Here is an 8542-nt window from a genome sequence, read left to right as displayed (position 1 = left end):
CGTTGATACTTTCTTCACTTATACAAAATTACAAGGCATGAAATATTTACAATTAGCCCTCCTATTTGTATATCCATTAGCAGTCAACATGACTGATAATTTCCTACAACATCTAAGAATTACAACTTGAAACCAGAGAATAAAATGTGCTACAATACTAAACTTATTGCTAAGTAAAGCTACTCCTTCAACGGATATGTTAGGTCACACACACACTGTAGAGGGGGTGAATACAGTGTATAGTACACTCAAATTGAACTTTAAGAACTTAAGTAACATAAAACAACTTTATTGAAACAATAAACTCTGTTACAGTATGGAACTGTTACCTCTCAGTGATGAACAAATATCACGAGAGCTGCTAGGGTTACAATGAATAATCTTTTCTAATAATGATAACACTTATAGTGTAAACCCTATGTCTGTGTTTATATACTACACAGTTACAAGATAATCGCTAATTGATATGGAATATAATTCTGCTTCCTAAAATATATCAATCAGATATCTTTTCTTCCAAGTATTCCATTCTTCACGGAATTCCTTCTTCATGCATATCTCTTCTTATGTTTATCTCGATCTTCTTTCCTTTAATCAGCTACTGTCCTTATCTGATTGTCCTTCAGCACTTAAGTTCTGATATCTATCTTCTGATGATTATCTCCTAATAATATAAGTACTGATATCCTTAAGTCCTGACTTCCAGTATAAGTACTGATCAACAGTTAAGTACTGATTTATCCTGTTCACGTAAGATCTGAAAGCTAAACATAAAACATATTAGCCATGACATTATCAAATATATCTAACAATCTCCCCCAACTTGTAAATTAACAAAATATACAAGTTTAACAGATATTTGATGATGTCAAAAACATTAAGTACAAATGCATGAGAAATAGACTAGATAACTACAACTTACAGTCCTTAAGTTTTTACCAATTTCAACTTCTGATAACAACTTCAATCTGTATAAATATCAGAATTTAAGCAGTTGTAGATCTTCGACTTGGCTTCTTCATTTTCTGATCTCTCTGATGTCAGGAGTTGTTCTGAGATAGTTCTTCAACAAACATTTCTCAGCATATCTTAGTTCATCAATCATTCTCCTTTTAACACCTTTAAGCTCTGCAGTATCTTCACCAGTTTGAAAGATTGCAGCTCTGAGATCATTAATCTTTGCTTTTCTCAACTCCTGATCTAGTCTTATGACATAAGCTTTGTCAGACTCAAGATTGAATTCAAGTCCCTTAATACCAAGATACGTTCTGATCTGTACAGTATTAGGCTTCATATCAACAATATCACCATTGTGATCTCTGTAATTTGGAACATATATGCTGTCAGACTTAACAGAATAAAGCCTTTTCTGTCTCTGAATCTGTTCTTTTAAGTAGTTTGCAGCAGTCTCTGTTATTCTGTCATCCACTTGAAGTAAGAAAAGTACATGCTCCAATTCTTCAAAATACTTCAAAGGAATGGCATTTTGTCTTATATGATAAACCCTACCATCTGTCATGAAATACAACATGATGTATTCTTTCAAGTAGGTATGGTAAACCATCTGTACAGATTCCAGTTGATTCAATCTCTCAGGAGTTGCTCCAATACCTGGTTCACTCAAGAAAGTTGGATCATTGGTAGTGTTGTGTACTCTTCTTTCATCAGCACTTCCCAATCCAGTTTTATCTCTAGCTTCCTTTCCAGTAACTACTCTTGCTTCAAAACCACTTGCAGTACTCTTCAAAGATTGAGTCTGTTTTGCTTTAGTGAATCCTGGTAGGAGTGTCTTTGATCTATTTTCTGATATCAAGTTAACTTGAGCTCTGTCAGAGGTTACTTGCTTTTTCTGAATATCAGAACTTACAATTTCTTGACTCTGAACAACTTGAGCCATGTCAGAGGTTGTTTTAAGAACTTTTCTTGAAGTCAGAGCAAGATCATCTTTTCCATCAGTAATTTCTTCTTCCTCAGGAGGTACATAAGCTTTGATAGGTTCACCAACCTTTTCTTTACCCTTGGATCTTGGATCTATCTGTGGTTGTGATCTAGCCAAAGTTGCTTCAGTATGTGTCCTTTCTTTGATCACAATGCCTTTAAGTTTTGGAAGTAACTTTTTACCAGAAGCTTCAGATTTAGATGTGACTTTCTCTGATTTAAGTCTGGCTTCTTCTTCCTTTAAACTTTCCAAGTCCATCCCTGGATTTTCTTGAAGAAATAACTGTCTTGACATTTCCTCATCAAGATCTAGAAGTTCATCAGAACTTATCCTTTTACCAGCAGCAGAACTTATTCTTTTCCCAGTATCAGAACTTGTTCTGTGACTAGCTTGTCTTGATGTAAACCTTCTACCTTGACTATGACCACTACCCATTCCAGAGTTTCCTTGGTCATCTTTTCCATCATCCTTTCCTTGCAGTGTCTTGTTGGTTTTGCATTTGGACTTAATTACCTTCTCCCCCTTTTTGGCATCAGCAGGTAATAAAAGAGAGATAAGTAGTTCCACTGAGGTCTGGATTTCAGTAAGTTGCGTTTGCTGAGAAGCTTGATTTGTCAGAATTTGATCAATCTGAGCTTGTTGTTTCTCTTGAGTTTTCTCAATATAAACAATCCTGTCAATGGTAGGTTGAAAGAACTTTTTCTTATCAATTTTCCAAACTTGTTCCTGTTTGATAAAGTTCTCCTGAATCTTGTGTAGCTCTGCATGAGTATTGGAATGAAGACCTTGTAGATGTTTAGTACTAAATGCAGTGACTCTAAGATGGGTTTTAAAATCATCAGAATTTAACATTTCATCAGCTTTAGTCAAGTGCTCAGCAAGATGTAAAGCATTTGGAACACATGAAACTAAGTTCCATTCCTTAGTCCACTCCTGACCTGCAGGAGTTTCACTCCAAGGTACTGGTGCATCCCTGATAACAAACTCCTTTACCAGTTCAGACTTAGGAAGAGTCGGTGGAGGAGTATGTCCTGAAGGACCTGCTTCATCAGCATCTACAGTTGTAGCAACTTCACCAGTATCTCCAACATTTGCAGCATCAGAACTTAAAGAATCAGTATCTTCTGATAAGACAACAGTGTGAGTAGCAATGGAGGCTTCAGCATCCTCTAATTGCTGATCTGATACTAAGTTCTGATCTTGATGCAGAGAAGGTGTTGTTGATAACTCTGGAGTTTGAACAGCATCAGTAACAGGTGTTGTGGAAGGATTATTTGCTGTTGGAGCTTCTAAGAAAAGTATTGCAGGCACAACCAGGTTCTGAATATCAATTTCAGCACTTGTGCCTGGATCAACAAGAGACACAGATGGTGAGTTAGCCTTGTCAGATACAGCGTCCTGAGATGGAGTTGATGGAGAAGAAGTGACTGGAGCAAATTCCTTGCCTTGTGAGATCAGAGATTCCTGATCCCCTTCCTTAGCTGCTTCCTCCTCATCATCTGAAACTGGCCATTGTGCCCTCTGTTTCTTGTACTTCCTTGTTGATTTGGATTCCTTGGGAGTTTCAGGAACTATCATACGTCTAAGCCTCTTGAGAAGCCTAGAACCCCCAATTTCAGAATCCTTCTGAGAAGTTGCTTTCTCAGCTTCAACCACCACAGGTTCTGAAGAAGGAATCTGTTCCTCAGAATCTGATTCATCTCTCAAAGTAATTCTCCTCCTCTTTTGAGGTGTTTGAGGAACAGTCTTTGTTCTCTTTGGCTTAGAGGATGTAGGCTTCACAGTAGGTGCTGAAGAAGAAGGTTGAGCAGTCTGTGAAGTAGAGAGATAGGATTGGAGATAAGTTCTGAGGGTAGGTTGAGTAGAATGAGAGGTAGGTACTGAGGTTGATGGATTTTGGGTGGTTGGAGGTGGTTGGACATCAGAGTAAACAGATCTATATGTATCATGATCAGCATTTACCAGGATCTGTTTTACAGACTTAGGAATCTGTAATGGTCTAACCATTTTCTTCTTAGTATCAGCATTTACCAGATCATTAAAGTACCTTTTTGCAACCTTAAAAGGTGGGGTTTGAGTGCTGACTAAATGAGGTTCATCAGTACAATAAGTGTAAATAAGTTGACAGAATCTAGCAAAATAAACAATATCTCGATCCTCTGTCATCCTATCCCCAATAAAACCAATTATTCCAGTTGCAAAATCAAAATGAGTTTGATGGATAATAGCATACCCTATGTGCTGACTCAGAATTGGGATAGCATCAAAATTTGAACATTTGTTCCCAAAAGCTTTGGTGATGCAATCAAAGAAGAAACTCCATTCTCTTCTGATATTAGCCCGTTTCAACTGTCTAAGTTTCGTCAGACTCTTTTCATATCCCAATTCAGCCATTAACTCCCGAAGGGCTGAGTCCTCTGGAACTGAGAAAGTACAATCCTCTGGAAGATGTAAAGCCCTGCGTACTGTACCAGGAGTGACTACAAAGGATGAATCACCCACTTGGAAGATAATACTGGGAGTTCCATGGTTACCACCATCATCAAAAACTCCAGTCCTCCAGAACCTCAGAACTTGATGACTTGAAAATAATTCTGGCTGAGTTAAGGCGTACCCAACCTCACTATGTGCAAGAAGATCTTGCACAAAGTGCAATTCAGATGGAGCTTCATCATGATCAAGAATTGCAGCATAGTTGTTTGGAACAAACTTTGCTCCATCAATCATTAAATCCTTTGGTGCCATGTGAAAAAATTGAGAATTAAGTATGCCTGATAGGTGTTTGATATAATGTCTGTATGAAAACAACGGAAAAAGTAAAGTGAAGGAGAGTAAAAGTAAGAAGAGAGATAAAAGATGAAGAAATTAAAAAGATTACAGAAATCTTCTCTCTGCTGTACTTATACAAAAAAAATATTACCGTTGGACACCTGTCAGATATGCAGTAATAACGGATAGTTACTGAGCTCGAGAAAATAGTAATCATGACTTACCCATTTGCCGAGTTTCAAGGAAAAAACTGTTCCATTTATCAAGGGAAACAATTTTAATTCAAAATTTAACCCGTTAGCACTGATTGAATTATTTTTCACTGCAACATTAATATTCTGAAAATAAATCATGTTAAAAATGACCGAGATAATTTCGATGAATAAGTGCTGACAGAGAATCAGAACTTAAATGAAAACAAAAATTAAATGGTCATCAGAATATCAATCAGGATTTATCAATACAAGATAAAATAACTCAGAGACAAAATCTTGAAGTAAAAACAATTTTCATTAATATATCAAGTCAATACATTTATGAAATGGAAATTACATCAATACTTATACAAGATTTTCCCTATGCTCCTAATCCTAACATCAACAGCTTTAGTCCTAGCTAAGAAGCCTGACAAAGCTGAGGATGAAGAAAAATAGGAAGAAGACAAGATTAAGTCATCTTCCTCTTCTTATCTTCGACAAACAAGATGGCGAGTCGTATGATTCGCTCTTGCTGACGGATAGCTTCCCGCCTTTCCTCCTCCAATCGCTCCAGATGGCGATGGTAATCCATATAGAAGAATAGGAGGTGAGTTAGCACCTCCTGTGGGACAGAATCCCAGATCTCCTCAGGAATGGCTGTTACATGCCACTCCTGCTGCCAGTCGGCACAACTTAGCTCCATTGTAAAGGTTTGGGTGTTCAAAAACATGTTGTATCGAACCATTGTGTTTTTGAGAGAAGAAGGAGGATAAGTGTGTGAGAAGAATGTGATGGAAAGACTGATGTGAAGTGGTTTCTTATATAGGCAAGAGAATGCCAAGAGACGCAAAGATATTTAATGCTGACAGGTAGAATTAATTCTACCTCATCTCCCTAGACTTTGAAAAAGAATAACAGTCATTGGAAAGAGGAATCATGGTCTAGACCGCACAAGACACAAGAAACAGTGGACTGTTCAAGTACAAATACCATTAATCCTAATCATAGTGACTATTAATCTTCCACTTCAACATACTCGAGTTCGAACTGAGACTGTTATCAAATTTTATTCAAAGATAAGCCAAGTAAAGGATTAGACTGAGAAATCAGAACTTAGACCTATACCAGAACTTAACAGTCATTAGAACATAATTTCTTAACTCGAAAAAGGAATGCCTATCTTAGTAAATACTCATACAAGTTCTAAGTTATGGACGTCAGAACTTAATCATCAGAATGTGTAACTTAGAACTTGTCCTCAGAATTTGTGCAATAATGACACAATGACTGTTTATCTAAAATAACATAGACCACCACAGAAATTTTCATCATTCAGATGGAGTGATTAGTGTGTGCATTAAGCAAAAAAACAGACAAAGAGTAAAGTCTGATTCACTTCAGTACATCTTAGAAATAAGGCATAACTAAAATTTTGCTAAAGATCTGTCATTGTCCTGAAACCTACTGATGAATGAGTTCATGCTAGAGTCCATCTCAACTGCTTTGTGCTAATTTTATGCATCTTTTGATATTCTATTTTACAGTGGCTTCTCAGTGTAAGTGAGTCACGACTGTTTATCAGAATTTATGCTATTTTCAGAGTATTTCTCCAGTAATCATAGAGTGTGAAAAGTCACCAAGAAAATATTTTGCTTTTCTGATGCATATTTACTTAATACCAGCAATGCACTTGGGTCGTCCCTTCCATATTTTTACTCTAGATCTCAAAGGAGTACCTGATTTTAATCTTTGATCTTTTTGCTTTTTCTTTTGATAAGAGAGGTTTATCAACACTTAGTACATTCAGCAGTTTTACTAGTATCAGAACTTAACAGATGAGTAGCATTATTCTAATTTGTGACTTAGTAATAAGATATACAAAGTAAACTTAACTAAGCTCAGTTATCAGAATTTGCTAGTGTCATAAGATTTCCACTGAAATAATTACTTCTTCCATGGAATCATTTTGTTTATTGAAGACTACTAGGTCAGTATCTAGCACAGTTATCCTCATAGGATTGAATAGGTACTAGAACAGACATATCACTTATCAGAGTTTAGAAACATATATCAGACAACAGTCAGTACTTAAAGACATTTATCAATTAAGCACAGAATACACAATGAGATTAATTCTGTAAATACTGAGCATAAAGTCTGATAACACAGAACAAGTCTAAGCAGATTTAGAGAAAGAACCTGAAACCATTCCAAGTTCATTTACCAATCTTGTAAAAGTAGCTTCACATAATGGTTTTATGAAGATATCTGCCAACTGTTGATCTGTGGGAACAAAATGCAATTCCACTGTACCTTCATCCACATGTTCCCTGATGAAGTGATACCTGATGCTGATGTGCTTTGTCATTGAATATTGAACTGGATTACCTGTCATAGCAATAGCACTTTGATTATCATAGTAAATAGGGATTTTGAAATATGTTAACCCATAATCCAGTAACTGATTCTTCATCCAAAGAATCTGTGCACAACAGCTTCCTGCAGCAATATACTCTGCTTCTGCAGTTGATGTGGAAATTGACTTTTGTTTCTTGCTGTACCAAGAAACCAATCTGCCTCCAAGAAATTGGCAGCTTCCACTTGTGCTTTTCCTGTCAATTTTGCAACCTGCAAAATCTGCATCTGAGTAACCTATTAGTTTAAAATCTGATTCTCTAGGATACCATAATCCCAGAGCAGCTGTTCCTTTAAGATACTTAAAGATTCTTTTTACAGCTGTTAAGTGAGGTTCTCTTGGATCTGCTTGAAATCTTGCACAAAGACAGGTAGCATACATGATATCAGGTCTACTAGCAGTTAGATAGAGTAGAGAGCCAATCATACCTCTGTAGTCAGTAATATCTACTGATTTACCGGTATCCTTATCCAGTTTTGTTGCAGTGGCCATTGGAGTGGATGCACTTGAACAATCTTGCATTCCAAATTTCTTTAGCAAGTTTCTGGTGTACTTGGTTTGACAAATAAAAGTGCCTTCCTCATTCTGCTTGACTTGAAGGCCCAGAAAATAGCTAAGTTCCCCCATCATACTCATCTGATATCTTGACTGCATTAGTTTGGCAAACTTCTTGCAAAGTTTATCATTTGTAGATCCAAAAATGATATCATCAACATAAATCTGGACCAGAAGTAAGTCATTTCCATGGTTGAGGTAGAACAGTGTTTTGTCTATTGTCCCTCTGTGGAATCCACTTTCCAGAAGAAACTGAGCTAAAGTCTCATACCATGCTCTAGGAGCTTGCTTAAGTCCATAAAGTGCTTTGTCAAGTCTGTAGACATAGTCTGGATGTTTGGTATCTACAAAACCTGGAGGTTGTTCAATATATACCTCTTTCTCCAATTCTCCATTGAGAAAAGCACTTTTTCACATCCATTTAAAGACAGTAAACTTTTTGTGAGCAGCATAAGCCAAAAATATCCTTATGGCTTCTAACCTAGCAACTGGTGCAAATGTTTCATGATAATCAATTCCCTCCTGTTGAGAATATCCTTTTGCAACCAGCCTTGCCTTATTCCTTGTAATTATGCCATCACTGTCAGTTTTGTTTCTCAATACCCACTTTGTACCAACAACAGATCTATTCTTTGGTCTTGGTACTAGAGTCCAGACTTTGTTTCT

The sequence above is a fragment of the Apium graveolens genome, chromosome 5 (assembly GCF_009905375.1).
Source record: "Apium graveolens cultivar Ventura chromosome 5, ASM990537v1, whole genome shotgun sequence".
In the NCBI taxonomy this organism is placed as follows: domain Eukaryota; kingdom Viridiplantae; phylum Streptophyta; class Magnoliopsida; order Apiales; family Apiaceae; genus Apium; species Apium graveolens.
This window is presented reverse-complemented; position numbering follows the sequence as displayed.